Here is a 16,777-nt window from a genome sequence, read left to right as displayed (position 1 = left end):
GTAAAGTTCTGAATTATCATCGGCAAATTTGCCTGGGAACAGATGTTAATCCCATCACAACTCCGTGGCTTGAGCTTTCATATCCTTTGATTATTTCCCTGGCTTGGTCCCTTTCACCTCTGTATTGCACTCCAAACCCCCAGAGAGAAAGCATCTGTTTTCCTAAGATACAGTTAACACCATCCTGGAATCTAATAGTGTTGCAGGGAGAAAGCAGACGTGGCTTGCTCAGGGAACTCTGGAGCCAGAAGACACGCATCTGGAGTGTGAAGGCTGTGTTGTGACCAAATCAGCCTTTGGGCTCGTCAGAGGGCCATTTTGGGCTCAGGGGTGTGTATTTGGTGTCCTGGGGAGCCTCCTGGTCATTCTAAGATACCCTCTTCCTCTCTCAGATACGTCTTGCACCCAATACCATTAGGGAAATTTCCCGCTAACCTATCAAATTCAGGAATTCAGGTACCAGGTCGTTTTTGGGTCACCTGGTATATCTCTAGTGTCCAGCATGGCACTTGGCACTCAGAAGGTGCCCGATAACTAGTTATTGAGAGAATGGAGTCCACTGACTTCCTTACAAGCAAGTCACCCTGGGAGAGGTAATGTTTTCAACCTTAGCATCCATTTACTCCTCAGTGTGCATGAATTGATTCGATGAGGCCTTTCACCGCCCGAGGGCCACATTGTCCCTTCTAACCTGTTTTTGTGGGGCCTGTGAGCTAAGAATGGTTTTTATGTTTTTTAAATAGTTGGAAAAAATCCACCTAAGAATATTTCATGACACATGAAAATGATATGAAATCCGAATTTCCATGTCCATAAGCACAGCGATGCTGTTCATTTGCATATTGTCTTTGGTAACTTTTGCACTCCAGTGGCCGAATTAACTCTTTGTAGCAGAGACTGCACGGTCTGTAAAGCCTAAAATACTACCTGGACATTTACGGGAAAAGTCAGCCAGCCCCTGGAGTAGATCATTTGCTAGGGTTAGCTTTGGACATTGGGGGATCGGGGGACGCCGGGACAGAGAGGGCACAGGGGCGAGTCAGAGGGCAGGTCAGCTGGCAGGGGAGAATGGAGAGGGAAGATCTGAGGGAGCACGTCAGCCCTCTTCACACTCCTGCCAGCCCTGGCCCCTTCCACAGTGGAAGTTTCCAGTTTCTCATTGTAATTCTGATGAATGTCCTCAAGGAATGCAGTGATAATCACTTCTCAGCCTGCCGCACTGCTTGGGTGCAAAGGACTCTATCTTTCTGTTGTTTCTTGGTCGTTGTAAATCCCTAGTTCAAAATGCTCCTTCTTTGTCAAAGACATAAAATTTTGCTTCCAGACAGTGTTTGGATAATAAATCTGTATGTGTGAGCAAGTATGAGCTGGAGCTTGCTTTGGAAGGCAATTGTCTTCAGTCTTCAGCCACCCAGCAGGCACCCTGCGCAGCTGCGCCCCGTCCTAGCTTCTGGGTAGTGTTGACCTGTGGGTTGGATGCCAGAAGCTTTGTTTCTAAGCTCCCAGCAAGGGTGGAGCCCTGTCCTTCAGGAGAAGTGCCTTTGTGATTAAGCTGGCAAGGATGCAATCAGCCTAGTTAAAGACTTGATAATCCACTTGATCCATCCCAGTTATCCATCCAAATCCCACGAGACATCTTGTCTACCTTAGTCTCATTTCTCTGGGGTTAACAGGAGCACCTCACAGAGCCAGTGGCATCATACTGTTCTCTTATTAGCTATCTAGGTTCTGAATTGGAGTCTAATTTTCTCCAAACCCCACACTTTATTTGGAAAGAGGTTACTTCTCTGTGGGTTCCCGGGGCCTGACTCATCTACAGGTATAAAAGATGCCCAGTGTCTTTTGATGGTATATTTAATGGATTGGGGGATAGATTTGCTTTCTGAGTGACAGTGATTAGCACTGGCATTGTTTACCTTAAGTAGGCCTGGGTTTTGAAAATCATAACCAAGAAGAAGATTGCTGTGTCTTTTTTAAGGGTTGACAAGCAGGGCTTCCTGTGGGAGCACTAGCCAGTTTGTCTGATCTGAAAGGGTTTATTTTGAAAGCAATGTGGGAAATGGTTTGCAGAAAGAAAATACAAGTTTCTACTTCCTAAACAATACTTAACCATCTCTTGCTCCTATAATGCCCTAGACATTTCTGTAGGTATTCTGAATATATATTTCCTCTAATTCTTACCCAAATCCTGCAGAATAGATGCTATTCTCTTCATCTTACAGAGGAGGACACTGGGACTTAAATAGAATGAATCTGGATTGCCTGAGATTCTACAGACAGGAGATGGCTTTAGCAGGATTTGAAACAACGAAGTGTGACCTCAGAGCACACGTGCAGAACATCACATGCTACCACCCCTCTGGGAGGATACGTCTGCCACCTCATACTTTAAGGACAGACAGAATCTTAGAACGAATCAAAATACAAAGAAGTTAATAAGCTGGACTGTTGGAAACACCGACCCAGCTAGCATGTGTTTATCTGTCTTCACTGGTACAGGGATCACGAATCCCCATGTTTTCTTTAGAAGTTCCCATCTTCTTCCTGACTAGGCATTTAAAAAAAGGCTTAGTTGAAATTGTTTATTTATTTTTTGTCTAATGGGTTCCAAAGCTGAAAGAGATAAGAAGACATGTAAAGAAAAGTCCATCTCCCACCCTGGGAGGTTTCTCACAGGCCTCCTTGTGGGAAAGCAGAGCACAGTTAATGTGGTAGATTATAAAAATGGTCACAGTTCTTCTCCCTCCCTTGCTCCTTGTGCACCTCTTTGCTCTGTGACTTTGACGCTTCTGTCATCAAGAGATGGGGGTCTATCTGCTGAATCTGGACTTGCCCCACGACTTGCTTTGGCCAACATAATGTGGAAGATGTGGCCCAGTCCCAGTGCCCAGCCTAGGTCTTGAGAGGCCTATGAGTTTCTCTCTTGGAAACTTGCTGAGGCCCCGTGTAAGCAAGCCCGGGCTGGTCTGCTGGAGGGGGAGAGATAAGTGGGGTAGATGAGTCACCCTAGCAAGTGCAAAGGCCTGAGGACCAAGAATGTTTGATACATATGAAGAGCAGTCCGGAGGCCAGACTGAGGGGAGAGTGGTAAGAAATAAGGCTGGAGAAGTAGCCAGGAGCCTTGCACACCGTGATGAGAACTTTAGGTTTTGTTCTATGCATGATAGCAACGAGTGAACAAAGGAGCAAGCAGACACATGCACGAGTGAATGGCCAAGCAGGGACAATGAAAGAGCATGGTTCCTACCAGGTCTAATGAGCAGCTGTTGTTGCCATGGACAGCACATCTGGGATTTGAAACTCCAAGAAGAGCAAAACCCATCCTGCTGCATGATAGGCTCAGCTCGTGAGGAACAGAGCTAGAGAAAACAGAGACCAAGCGATGGGCACCATGTAACCTGATCCCTGTTGCTTTCCTTCTGGTTCAGGATCCTCAGTGGACATCAGTTTAATTCTGATATTGATTACTGATTTCTGATATCCACACTGACAGTTCAGCCACAGTACGGTCATTGTTATCAGCAAACAAAAATAAATGAGAGGTCTTCTGCCACAGGGCTCCTTGGGCTGGTGTGGGAGAGAACTCAAGAAATTATTAGTCCCGAACTCAAATCTCTGCTTGCCTGCTCGACAGAGATTTTCCCCCTCTGCAGCAAAGTGGAGGAGATTTTTGCTGTTATCAGACTTCGATACTATGAAGGTAGTGCAATGCTGGAGAATGAATCTGGTAGTTTGCTGCATAACAAACCACTTCAAAATTTAATGGCTCCTGATTCTCCTGATGTGGGATGGTGTGACTGATCTCAGCTGGGCTGTCACATAGTCTACGGGCAGTTAGTGAGTTGGCTTGAGACTGATCTAACACGGGCTCACATACATGGACTGGTGGTTGGCTGGCTGTCAGCTGGGGCACGTGGGTTCTTATCCTCCAAGGTATTAACTTGGGCTCATTCACATGGTGGTTGTGTTCCTTTGGGTCCTTGTGCAGTAAGAGAGGGCAAGCCCCAGTGTGCAAGTGCTTTTCAAGCCTCTGCTTACCTATAATGCTTGTTAATGTCCTTTTGGCCAAAACAAATTTCAAGGCAAGTCCAGATCACGTAGCAAAGAATTTGTGACTTTTAAAAATAATTCGTGATGATTTTTGCATATAGGCTATCACAGAGTATGAGGGAGAGAGTTTGTTTTTTGTTTTTGTTTTTGTTTTTGTTTTTACCCAAACACTTTCTTTTGAGAACTGATTGTTTTTAAAATTGCTTAATTTCTTCCAGGGCAGAGGGCCTATGCTAATTCGTGTGGCTGGCATAAAGCTTAATGATTTTATCTGTGCATATTGTATGTCATTGAAATTATAGGTGGATATTTTTGGAAGTAATTTTCCTTGGAAGGTATGATGACATATGATGATCATATTATAATTCGCCAAATAATTTTCCTGCCCTTTTAACATTCTTAAGAGAACATTATTCACTTAAGCATCGTTATGCTATGATTAGTTAAACTCATACTTCTATGTCAGTCTCAGACATCCCTATGATGTGAGGCTATGTCCCTCCACGAGCGTGTTGTTCACAGTTAGGAAGAGAACATGATGCCTGGGGAGAGAGCTTCAGGCGTATTCTGTAAGAACACATACCCTCTAGTTCCGGTCTGTCGTAAAACAGATGCGTGACCTTGTAAAAGTCATTTAGCTTTTCTCGCCTTTGATTTCTTTACGGATGATGTGAGAGCTGTCTTCCGGTGCTGAAGCCTGTATGGGTCCCCCCGGGTGTCCTAGACAACACCACACCTGCCTGCCGAGGGGTCACTGCCTCTTCCGGGACCACCAGGTTTAAGTTTGTTTTATCAGGAGTTCTGGATCATTTAGATTTCTAAAAAGGGTTTCAAAAATCAGAATATAATTGGATTGAGCCCCATTCTTCATAACGGCGGGAGATGGAAATACAGGGATTTTACAGGGTGTGTGAGGGACTCCATTTGGGATGGGGAGGACTTGACTGTGGCCCCTTCCCCTTGTGGTCTTGCTGGAGCGAGCATGGGGGGTGATCAGCTGCAGCCTGAATCTTCAACTGCCCCTTCACCTGGGCTGCCCTGCCCTTGGCAAGAAGGCACAGGCTGTAGCAGGGTCTGTGGGTGAGACTGCAGCTGTCCACATGTTGGCCTCTGTAGGGGTGCCTCAAACTGCAGGGACAGAAGTGTCACGTGCCACATGGGATGCTCCCCTGGTGCTTTCTGCTGCCATTTATGCTCAGTCCAGCTCCTTGAGGGTTCAGAAAGTGGCAGGAATATGTGAATTAAGCCAGGTGCCATACTGCGGGTGTGGTGGGGTCTTGGAGAAATGAAAATGGCCTGTTCCAGCTAAAGACCTTTTAAGTCCAATTTTGAAGAACACTATGAGCAACATCTGCTTTTGGTCAGATCAACAGGCTATCTCTTAAGGATTAGAATGAGTTTCTTGGAAGATGAACCCACCAACTTTTTCTTTTTTTTTTTTTTAATTTTTTTATTGTTATGTTAATCACCATATATTACATCATTAGTTTTTGGTGCAGTGTTCCATGATTCATTGTTTGTTCATAACACCCAGTGCTCCATGCAGAACGTGCCCTCCTCAATACCCATCACCAGGCTAACCCATCCCCTACCCCCCTCCCCTCTAGAATCCTCAGTTTGTTTTTCAGAGTCCATCATCTCTCATGGTTCGTCTCCCCCTCTGACATACTCCCCTTTTCTTCCTCTCCTGTTATCTTCTTCTTTTTCTTTTTTCTTAAAATATGTTGCGTTATTTGTTTCAGAAGTACAGAACTGTGATTCAACAGTCTTGCACAATTCACAGCGCTCACCGTAGCACATACCCTCCCCAATGTCTATCACCCAGCCACCCCATCCCTCCCACCCCCAACCACTCCAGTAACACTCAGTTTCTTTCCTGAGATTAAGAATTCCTCATATCAGTGAGGTCATGTGATACATGTCTTTCTCTGATTGACTTATTTCACTGAGCATAACACCCTCCAGTTCCATCCACGTCGTTGCAAATGGCAAGATCTCATTCCTTTTGATGGCTGCATAATATTCCATTGTGTATATCCACCAACTTTTTCTCCTAGCAACCCTCTGTCACATTCTTAACTGGATCCCCTGGCTCCTTTCCCATTTCTCCATTGGATGGCACTTTTGATTTTCTGCTCCCCACTTGGGGTGGCTTTCAGGGACAACCCCTCAAGCAAATCTCCCTCATGAATGCTGGGCCCAGTTGGCTCCATATTTGGGGGACGGGTTGAGCCAGATGCCGAGATACAGGGAGAATTTCCCATTCTATGATGCCAAGTGCCTCCTTGGATGGCACATCTTCCTTCCTGGGGTGCAGAGGTGCTTCCACACTTCCTTGGCCTCATGTGAACTTCCTCACAGGTAGCAATAAGCTCAAGGAAATGAGAGTGGGTGAGGTGTTGCAAGTGGAAGAGGAGTATTGGATGGATTTGAGAGATAATTGGGAATTCAGACGGACTGTATCGGATGTGGGGGTGCTGAACAGGGTACTTCCTGGGCTAGCGCCCAGGTTTGTTTTGAGTAATAAGATGGCAGACGGTGCCATTTGGTGGGACTGCTGTAAAAGTGGTGGATGGCCACTTATGCTTTGAGTGACTGTCCACAAGTCATTAGCCATCTTGATGCACTGTTTCCTCAAGAATAATTACCTCCAATGGTCCTTGACTGGAGCATACAGTGAAGGCTGGAGCTCTAAGTGTCTGTCAACAGGAAATAATTTGGAGCAACCATAAGACACCCCCTGGAATACCAAGGCTGGCTGCTATCCCCGGGCCTGGGCTGTTGAGATCAAACCATTGAGACATCATTGATGTGAACAAATGAAGAATAAATTGAGGGGCTTTGGGATGAATGATTGGATCTCCCTCAGCCTCTATGGCTTGTATTTCCTGAAAACTCAATTTATTTTGGTCTGAGAGAGTGCATTTCTCTGCAGCATCAGTGTTCTGTAATTGCCAGCACCCAGGGGTGAAGTGAAACCCTTCAGTCTCAAGGAAGAGGCCAGTGGTGATGCATGTGAGCCTGAGCCCAAACCCCAGAACCTGAATCCATCTTGACCCTCACTAGGCTACCCGGGCATCCAGCAGCAGATAGAAATTCTTGTTTCGGGCCCCTGTGGGCCACCTGGGGTGAGGGGAGGGGTGTCTCTCCCAGGCAGGATCTGGCAGGAGGCCCAGCTTCTTCACCTAACATGGCCATGAGTACCAGTGCCTTGGGCCTCATGTTTTAAGGCTGGCTGGTTTATGTGGAGAGAGAGGTTATCAGTGCAGAAAGAACAGGTTTGGGCCCTGGCAGAGGGAAGGAGAGAGTGTGACATACACACACTTCTCTCCCCCTCCCACATAAAGAAATTACTGCCAAGAAATGAGGTAATTTTTAGACAAATGTGTATTTTCTAGAGTATATCCTTTAAAGTATCTTCATATTTTAGTTGAATTGTTTTTGAAAGAAATGGTTTCAAAATGTAAGATGTGATTTCCACCTTTTTCAAGCAGAGTACTCGAAGATCACTTCAGCCTTAAAATATCTTTTTTTATTTTGGAAAATTTGAAGCATATACAAAAGTGAGAGAATCACAGACTAAACCCTATATACCCAAAAGCCAGTCTCGACAATGATCAATTCATGACCAACCTTGTTCATCTCTATTCCCCACTTACCTCTGTCTCAGATTATTTAAATTCACCCTGTTCATGCTGACCTAAAGTCATCATTATGACAGTGTTTATGTAGTATGTGTGGTGTACATCCCCTTTCAGTATATTTGCCATATCTGTGTCCCTGCCTTTACTGGGACTCTCCCTGCTCTGTCTCGTACAGTCTAGTCTAAGAAGGTATATAGCTGAGGTGGTTACAGTTCTGTGTCAAGTAGGAGCACACAGGATTTGAGAGAGACTTTCCTACCTGGATCTTAATACTGGGTTTATCTGGGGCTTTCATAGGCTGTTTCTGAAGGACTGAAATTTAACACTTTTTAAAAAATTTTATTTATTTATTTTAAAGAGAGAGAGCGCAGTGGGGAGGAGCAGAGGGAGAGGGAGAGAGAGTCTCAAGCACACTCCATGCCCAGCATGGAACCTGATGCGGGGCTCTATCTCACAACCCTGGAATCGTGACCTGAGCTGAAACTAAGAGTCAGATGCTTAACCCACTGAGCCACCCAGGTGCCCCTGAAGTTTAGCAGGGTTTTTTTTTACCTCTTAAAAGTGGGAGTGTTTTATTATGCTGTCACAGTGCTGCTTCTGCTTCTTCTTTTTTTTTCTTTAAAATTTTTTAAAAAAAGATTTTATTTATTTATTTGACAGAGAGAGACACAGCGAGAGAGGGAACACAAGCAGGGGGAGTGGGAGAGGGAGAAGCAGGCTCCCCCCTGAGCAGGGAGCCCAATGTGGGGCTCCAATCCCAGGACTCTGGGATCATGACCTGAGCCGAAGGCAGATGCTTCACAACTGAGCCACCCAGGCGCCACCCCCCCTTTTTTTTTAATGAAATCATTATTAACAGATGCCAAGAAATGGAAAAATACTAATTTTTGAGAAAGGTTTTAAGACATAAATGAGGAATTTCAGGTATACCCAATACCTCACTTATTGCATGAGTATGGTGGAGCTTGTCTTGTTTTGAGGTTCAGCACCATTCCCGGTAGCTTCGCTCAGGAGACTTTTTGAGGAATGGCACTCAGTTTTGCACCAAAGGCCTCCGGACTGTGGTGTGTTTCTCTCACCCTTTGCTCTCCTTTTGTTATCTTTTCAGAATACTTGGTTGTTCACTGTCTCTGCTCTTTGCAATGCTTCTGCATTCATAACAGAGACGGACTGTAAGTTGCTGGGTTAACTAGATAACCACACCTGTTATCTCAGTAACCTAGTGGTGTGTGTGAAATTGAATTCCCAAACCCCCTTTTCCAAAAAAGTGCATGAGAGCTCCCTGAGCTCAGAGGTGTGTGCCCAGTGACAGGCTCCGAGGATGAAGGTGCAGACATGGTGTGTGCAGCTGGGGGTGCGGCAGGATGATTCCATTAAGTAGGATCATGAAGATGGGAAGGGAAAAGCTTGAGGGTCCTCCAGAAACTTGTGGCGCCTTGCAGTCAACAGGGGCTGCTCCCACCGCCCAGCACCTTCTAGCACATTCCAGCACTCTTTGCATAGGGTGTCACTGCCTGGGATGTAGGGAGCATAAGTATGTGGATCCTAAGGAGCAAGCATTCTGGGCATTTGGGGGAAGTTTCAGCCACCCAAACGTTAATTGAGGAGACTAGCATGTAGAAGCTGTTTTACTCACTCACCTTTTCCCTTTATTCCCTCTTAATCTCTGCCTTCAGCATTTTCCCATTTTATGCTATTTGCTGTTCACAAATGTTTGGCGAAAATATTTCTTTACGGAGGAAAACCTGAAGGCATGCCATCAATCCTTGAACATGGAGGGGGCTCAAAACCAGTTTTCCTGGGAAACAAAATGACCCTACTTTATGTAATTAGCTGCAGTCCTGAAGAGAGGAGCAAGCTGAGGAGGCCTGGCCACAGGTGGCATCTGTGTTACGACCCTCTCTACAGAATGGCATACTTACGCAGTGCTCTCTGCCAAGATCGGGATGGGGCGGCACATTATCACCCCACTTTTCAGACAAGTAATGTGAGGTGGAGATTCAGGGCTTTTCTACCATAATGTTTGTTTTCATGTCTTCCTTCCCTGGCCTGCCTCGGGCCCTTGGACCTCTCACCCTCCCTGCCTCCCCAGGACCCCCAGTTCCTTCCCCTGTTCACCTTCACCACCCCGGACTCAGCTTCCTGCCACAAACCTGCCATGTGCAGCCATTTCTCTCTCTTCAGAGGGGATCTTCAGATCTCCTCAGGCCCACACATTTCCAGGGTCCAATGCTCTGTCTTTTCAGGTTGAGAACAAGAGGTGTTTTCTAGGTAGGAGCCTTGTGCAGAAGAAGGAGGTAGGCTGGGGGATTTCATGGCTCTCTTAGCTCCATTTTGACTAGAATAGAATTGATCTCGTCAAAAGGGGCTGACTGAGGGCCTGGAAACTACCAGGTGTCTTGCCTACAGAGGCATCACTTCCCTGGGCTGTGCGTGTACGAAACCCCAAGGATGGGCTTGTGGTGGTGAGGAGGTAGGCAGAGAACCCTACTGAGGAGGCTGGCCCAGTGTCTGAGGGCAGGCCTGACCCTGGGGCTTTCCCTGGGGAGGAGAGTCTTGGGCCCTGAATGGTAGGCCAGTAAGTGGCTCTGAGTAAGACTATGGTGATGGCGGGTAGTAGGGTGGTCCCCCCCTCTTCTCCCTCCTTCCTGCTCCCAATTCTCTCACGTGGAGGAAGACTAGATATTGATAGTGATGACCCAGGACATGCTGAGCCAGCCCTGAGGCTGAGGAGGGTCCTCCATGCTGCCCTTCAAAGTGCTAACAGAAGAGCCCATAGATGGGAAGAATGCCTTTTCTCCTGGAAGTGATATTAGCGGTGGCACCTCTGGGCCAACAGCAGCCCTGCAAATCCTTTTGAAGTCCATATTTATCTTTGTGTTAATCTGCAATGTACTTTGAATACCCATCATGACCTAAGCATGATGATCTGGGCCTTACACACATTATCCCTTTAACCCTCAAGAAAAGCCTGTGGTTGGGACCATTATCATCTGTACTTTACTGATAGGTAAACTGAGGCCCAAAGTTGTGCAGTCCCCTAACTGTGATCCAGCTGGTGAGCACCAGAGCTGAGGTCCTAGTGTCAGGGCCCATGATTTGGAGCAGGTCTTGCTCCCTCCCCTGTTTGTAGCCAGGCTGGACTCCGGCGTTGAAGATGAGGGTCTGCTGATGTCATGGGGGCCGCTTGTGTTTTCTCTTTCCTGTTGTCCCTGCCCCATGGGGGCCGGTTCTCCTGTGGTCTCTTGGTTGCTCAGGTCATTGCAGTGGTGAGCGCCTCTCCTCAGAGCCTCCTCTGACCAGACTGGCTGGCCCCGACTTTGAGTTTGGCTCTCTTCCTTCATCTGCCCAGCCCACACAGGCACAACTGTGGTTGCCTCAGGCACAAGTTGTGGACCACACCCTTATATCCCTCGTGGGAACATGACACATGGCCGAGGCTGGGATTTTTTTCTAAACAAGACAAGCATGAAGCATGCCGTGCAGTCATTCTGTAGCTGTGCTTGTCAGAAGCTTGCAAAGCTCAGAAAAAGGAATGGGGGGGTGAACTATGCCATCAGCGGCCACCCCCCTACTGACAGCCCCAGGGGTGGTCAGGACAAACCAGATGGGAGGCTTCTCTAGGTCCAGGGCAGGAAGGCTTTGGGGGAAACTGGGTTCGTGGATTGGAGCTATGGGATGCGAGCTTCAGAGGTCTTACCTAAGCTCTCTGTGGGATGTCCAGACCAAGGGTCCTGCTCTAGGTGGGAGCTTTCTGGTTCCTGGTGATGGGAAGCTGGTAGGGCATGGGTGGCGTGGGATTGGGTGTGTGTGCACTGGTGTGTGCTTGTCAATGGGGATTGCTAACATTAGTCATCTACCTGACTTCAGTACCTGCAAGGCTGTGAGTCCCGGGCTGTTTGCGGACAGTACCCTGCATAGGGTAGCTTTGTAAATATAGGCAGTGGCTCACCAGGGTCAGGCCTCTGGAAGCTGTAATAATCCACTATGGCTGCATAGCTTTGTTGGTTTAAAGAAAAACATCATCTTCATTCTTGAAAGCCTAGCCAGTTGTAGCCAAAATATCAGAGACCCAGTACTTTTATTTATGTATTTTTTTGAGACCCAGTACTTATTTTTTAATATTACTTTTATATCACCTTAGCACTTTCAACAATTAGCCAGAATCTTTTAACATTTCCACATGTGTAAGCTTTGTTCCTGTTCAACATTTGAATCTACTCCATTCCAAAACATTAAGAGAACCCCTCTTTGAAGCATGGGAGCCCTCTCCTTCTCCGCTTTGCACCTTCCCTTGGGATCTCTGTCTCTCTCTCTCCTTCTGTAAAGTAATTAAAAATATATTTTATGGCCAAGATTTTTTTTCTTGTTCCTCAGAGGAAAGAATCTTGTGCACATATTCAGAATTAAAAGGACAAAGACTCTAAAATCTGGTACAAAGCAGAAACATGGATCTGGCATGGACAATTTTCAGCCTAACCAAGATACTCTCAATAATGGAGACCCAAAGATAAACTGCATTTGCACTGGAACTAGATTCTCAGACATTAATTGCCTAAAAAAGTTTTTTCCCCCCCCCCCAGCCTGCCACCTCCTTAGCTAATTGGGTGTACTTCCTGCCCGTTGTAGGCATTTGGCCAGTAAGAAAATCATGAACTAAACAATTAGGCAGCAGTGACAATTTTCAAGACAGGTACAAGTCATTTCTGGACCAAGTTTGATTTTTCAAGTTAGTGCTTTTCTGTCATCACAGCTTATAAGCATGGTTTCCTAGTAGCTTAGATGAATGGGGCAAGTTATGGTCTCATCACTTTGTGGTCTGTAGAATTGCTGACAACACTGACTCCATCTTTGGCCCTACCTCTTGTTCTCCGCTCTGGTACACAGGTGGTGTCACTTCAGATCACTAGTACAGCTCCTTTGGTGCATGGATGGCACCACTTTAGGTAACTACCTTGTGACCTCACCACCATGCCCCTTACTCCATAAAAGCTGAGGATTAAGGTCTGCATAGCTGCAGAGAACGGGCAGAGAGTGGGGGCATCAGGAGAGCTGTGTAGTAGAGCTGCATAGTGTCCTGGGTCATCAGTCCCTCTGCCTGATCCCCCCGTCAGTAAGTTACCCTGAATAAAACTCTGTGTGAATGGTGTGGAGTGTCTTGCTTCATTTTTCAGCATTGAAATGCCCTCTCAGTCTGGAGGATACATTACTGACCCCCCTCAACCTTCTAAACACAGACCCATTAACTTAAGTCTGTCATCTGATCACATAGCCTAACTCTGGCTGGTCATCTCCCAGCTCTGTGTTGGCATCTGGGGGACCAGGTGAGGGTGAGTGGTTGAATGGGCACAGAACTGATCTCTCTTCTAGGAGAGCAATGCAGCATCACGGGATAGCTTGTTCTCTTTCCATATGTTGGAGGTCGTAATGTACCCATTCATCCACCCAGCCAGCCAGCCAGCCAGCCAGCAAACTTCTGAGGTCCCTATGAAGAGCTGGGAGTTTACAGTCTGGCAGAAGAGAGAATTTATTTTGAGCAGACTGCTGGAGGCTTGGGACAGTTTGGTAGGTTGGAGGGGAGGATGTAATTTAAATTAAATGACATCATGCTTGAATTTTAGAAGTTCTTTATTGAGATTCAGTTTACATACAGTAAAATGAACAAATCTGAAGTGTACAGCTTGGTGACTTTTTGCAAGTGTATACACCCATGTGGCCAACAGAATATTTCCATCATCCCAGAAAATGTCCTTCCAGTCAATCTTCCCAACCCCTTGCCCCTACCCCAAGAGATAACTACTATTCTGAATTGTTACCAAAATCAGTTTTGGCTGATCTTGTACTTCATAGAAATGGTATCATACTGCATGTACTTTTTGGGTCTTCTTCCACTCAACATAATATCTGTGAGATTATCGATGTTGTTGCGTATATCTGTATCTTGTCCTGTTTCAATGATGAGCAGTATTCTATTGTATGAATATGCCCAATTTGCTTATCCCTTCTTCTGTTGATGGGCACTTGGGTTGTTTCTAGTTTTTGGCTGTTTTGGATAAAGCTGCAATCAACATTCATGTACAAGTCTTTTTGTGGACAGAAGCATTCATTTTGAAGTGAATGAAACATAGGAAGATAAGGAGAGTCAACAGATTTTCAGTTATTCGATACGATGACACCCTTTATAACAGAAATCCAAGGCTGACTGGATTTTGACACAGGCTAAATGTGTCCCCTCTGAGATGCATTATCTCATCTGAATGTGTTCATCACGTGAGGTTGTGTGAGGAAATGAATTAATCATGGTGCCTTCAGCTTAGTCACAGATTCCTCTGCAGGAAGGGAGGCCCCCAACGGGCCCCACTTTTGATTTGATGGGGAACGAGAGACACTTGGGAGTAAAGTTAAGAGATCTCATTCCGTGCTGAAGAGGGGACTGCAGGCTGCCCCACTCCTAGTATGAAGCTGTGTGTGTGGGGGGGGTGGGGGTGGGGGTGGGGGTCCTGAATCTTCCTGTTGGTCCTGATTCTGGTTTCCAAACAATAGTTAAGGCAGAAGAGGTAATGGTATGTCCTGCTGCAGTTGCTGAAGTTGGAAGTCAGCAGATCCTCCAGTGCCCAAGGCTCTCCCCTTCCCAGCTGTGGGTATGTGGCAAAATGGGAAGGCCAGTGCCTTGTGACAGTTTAATCTTACCTGCCTGCTGTGAGGTACACTCACCATCCCAGAGAATTGCAAAGTATAAATCGTCTCTTAACACTGATAAACAGTAAGGAGGAGGAAAAAGCCCTGACAAAATATTACAACTTAATTGTATTTCTCAGCTGGGCTCAGGAAATCTGCTTCCTTCTTAGGCTAATGCTATTTACCAAGTCTCCTAGCCCCACAATAATTATTTCTTTAACCCTTAGTGAGATAGCACCTTAGCATGGGACAGGACTGCACTGACAAGGAGGCTTAATGAGGCCATCCCAGGTGCTCAGGTGGGGGAGGCTGGCCTTCATTAGGGGCATGAATCACTGTGACTTCTGGCTTCCGGCTCTGGCTGAGAGCAGGGCGAGAGGACAGGCTGCCCCTGAGAACAGAGGCTGCTGGGGAGGGGGTGGGGGCGAGGAAGGCTTTCTGCTGGCCTGGTTTTCTAGTGCACAGGTGTTTGCTATTCTAAATAAATGTGCAGTGTCAGTACTCAGCAGCTTATCAGCGGAGACTTATAATGAGGGCTGAGCAGGGAAATAAGATTGGCCCTCTCTGGGCACCTGTCATTATGTTGGATGAACCCAACGTTGGGCCTAATTATAAACAACGATGGGGAGAATTGACTTTGGGGGTGCGAGAGACGAAGGGGGCAGCCCCCTGTCAGAAATGTGTGCTCCAAAAATTCCTTTCTGTGGAATTTGGAAGCTCACTACTGTGAACCTTGTTGCTTTTTTACTTTGAAAGTTAGATATTCCACGCATTCTGGAAAGTTTTGAAAAATACGATAGTTTGAATATCCATTCAGAAAGAGAGGTCAGAGACCCAAGGTAGCAGAAGCCTTTCTTCGCAGAGCAATGTCTGTCGGTGACTCACAAAGGCCCATCTGGTGGCCTTGGCAAGTGATGGCTGCCTGTTTCACCTCGTTTACCATTCACTCCTGCACTTGTCTCTGCTTGCTCATTTGTTCATTCATTCTATCACACACTTAGATTAAAATCCTAAGTCTTAATTGTACTGGGATGAATGGTGTCCTCCCAAAATTGATGTCTTTCCTGAACCTCAGAATGAGAACTTCTTTGGAAATAGGGCCATTGCCAGACGTAATTAGTAAAGTTAAGATGGGGTGATAGTGCAATAGGGTGGGCCCTTCATCCAGTGTGGCTGATGTCCTTATAAGAGTAGCGGAGACTCAGAGAGACATATACCCAGCAGAAAGGTAGGCAGAGACTGGGGGATGCATGTACAAGCCAACGAATGCCCAGAACAGCTGGCAATCTCTGGAAGCGAGAGAGTAAATGGAACAGATTCTCCTTAGAGCCCCTAAGAAGGAACCAACCCTGCTGACACCTTGCTTTTGGAGTTCTGGCTTCCTGAAACTGTGAGAGAATGAAATTCTCTTATATTAAGCCACCCAGTGTGTGGTACCTTCTTGGTACAAAACAGCAGCCCTAGGAAACTAATATACTCATTGTGGCTTGCAAGGCTCGTGGCTACTTCTCCAGCCTCGTTTCTTGCTGTCCTCTCCTCAGTCTGGCCTCCTGACTGCTCTTCATACATGTTGAACACACTTCATCCTAGGGCCCTTGCGCTTGCTGTTTTTTTCTGCCTGGAACATTCTTTCCAGATAGTCCCTCTCTTGTTCTCATACTTTACTCAGTTCTCTGCTCAATGTCACCTCTTCAGAGAGAACTGTTCTGATATCTTATCTAAAACCTTTTGTTTTAGATAAGATCCTTTGTCACCCTCTATCCCTTTACTCTACTAATTTTCTTCCTCATGTGTATCACTAACAAACATCACAATGTGTATATGCACACACAGCAACCCCCCCCCCCCCCCCCCCCGCTTCCCCAATCTGGTTGTAAGCTCTATGAGGGCAGGGACCTCACCTTGTTTACTGCTATATACCTCAGTAGTACTTGGCAAATAGTAAGTAATTGATAAATGTTTATTGTTACTATTACCCGTGCTAGGTAACCAGAACCAAACCCATTTCCTGTGCTCATGGGGCTTGTATTCTAGTAACTAAACACACAGATGTGAAGAACACCTGGGGTTAAGGGAAGGCGAGAGCACGTGAGTGGGATTTCACCTGGTTTGGGAGGCCAGGGAGAGATTTCCTGAGCAAGGGTTACTAGAGATTTGATTGCAGAGTTAGAGTTGACTATGCAGGGAGTGCCAAGGCTGTGTGGTGGGAAGGAGCCTGGGTATGTTTGAGAAAGTGAGAGGCCAGTGTGGCTGACAGCCAGGGGAGAGTGACTGAGTGGCAGGGGGTACCCAGAGCATCCAGGGCCCTACAGGCCATGCAAGGTCCCTGGTGCTTATCTTTTTTCTTTTTTTTTTAAAGATTTTATTTATTTATTTGACAGAAAGAGACAGCGAGAGCAGGTACA

This window comes from Eumetopias jubatus, unplaced genomic scaffold (genome assembly GCF_037043125.1).
Source record: "Eumetopias jubatus isolate StellerSeaLion01/CBP00866 unplaced genomic scaffold, mEumJub1_p1.0 scaffold_1, whole genome shotgun sequence".
NCBI lineage: Eukaryota > Metazoa > Chordata > Mammalia > Carnivora > Otariidae > Eumetopias > Eumetopias jubatus.
This window is presented reverse-complemented; position numbering follows the sequence as displayed.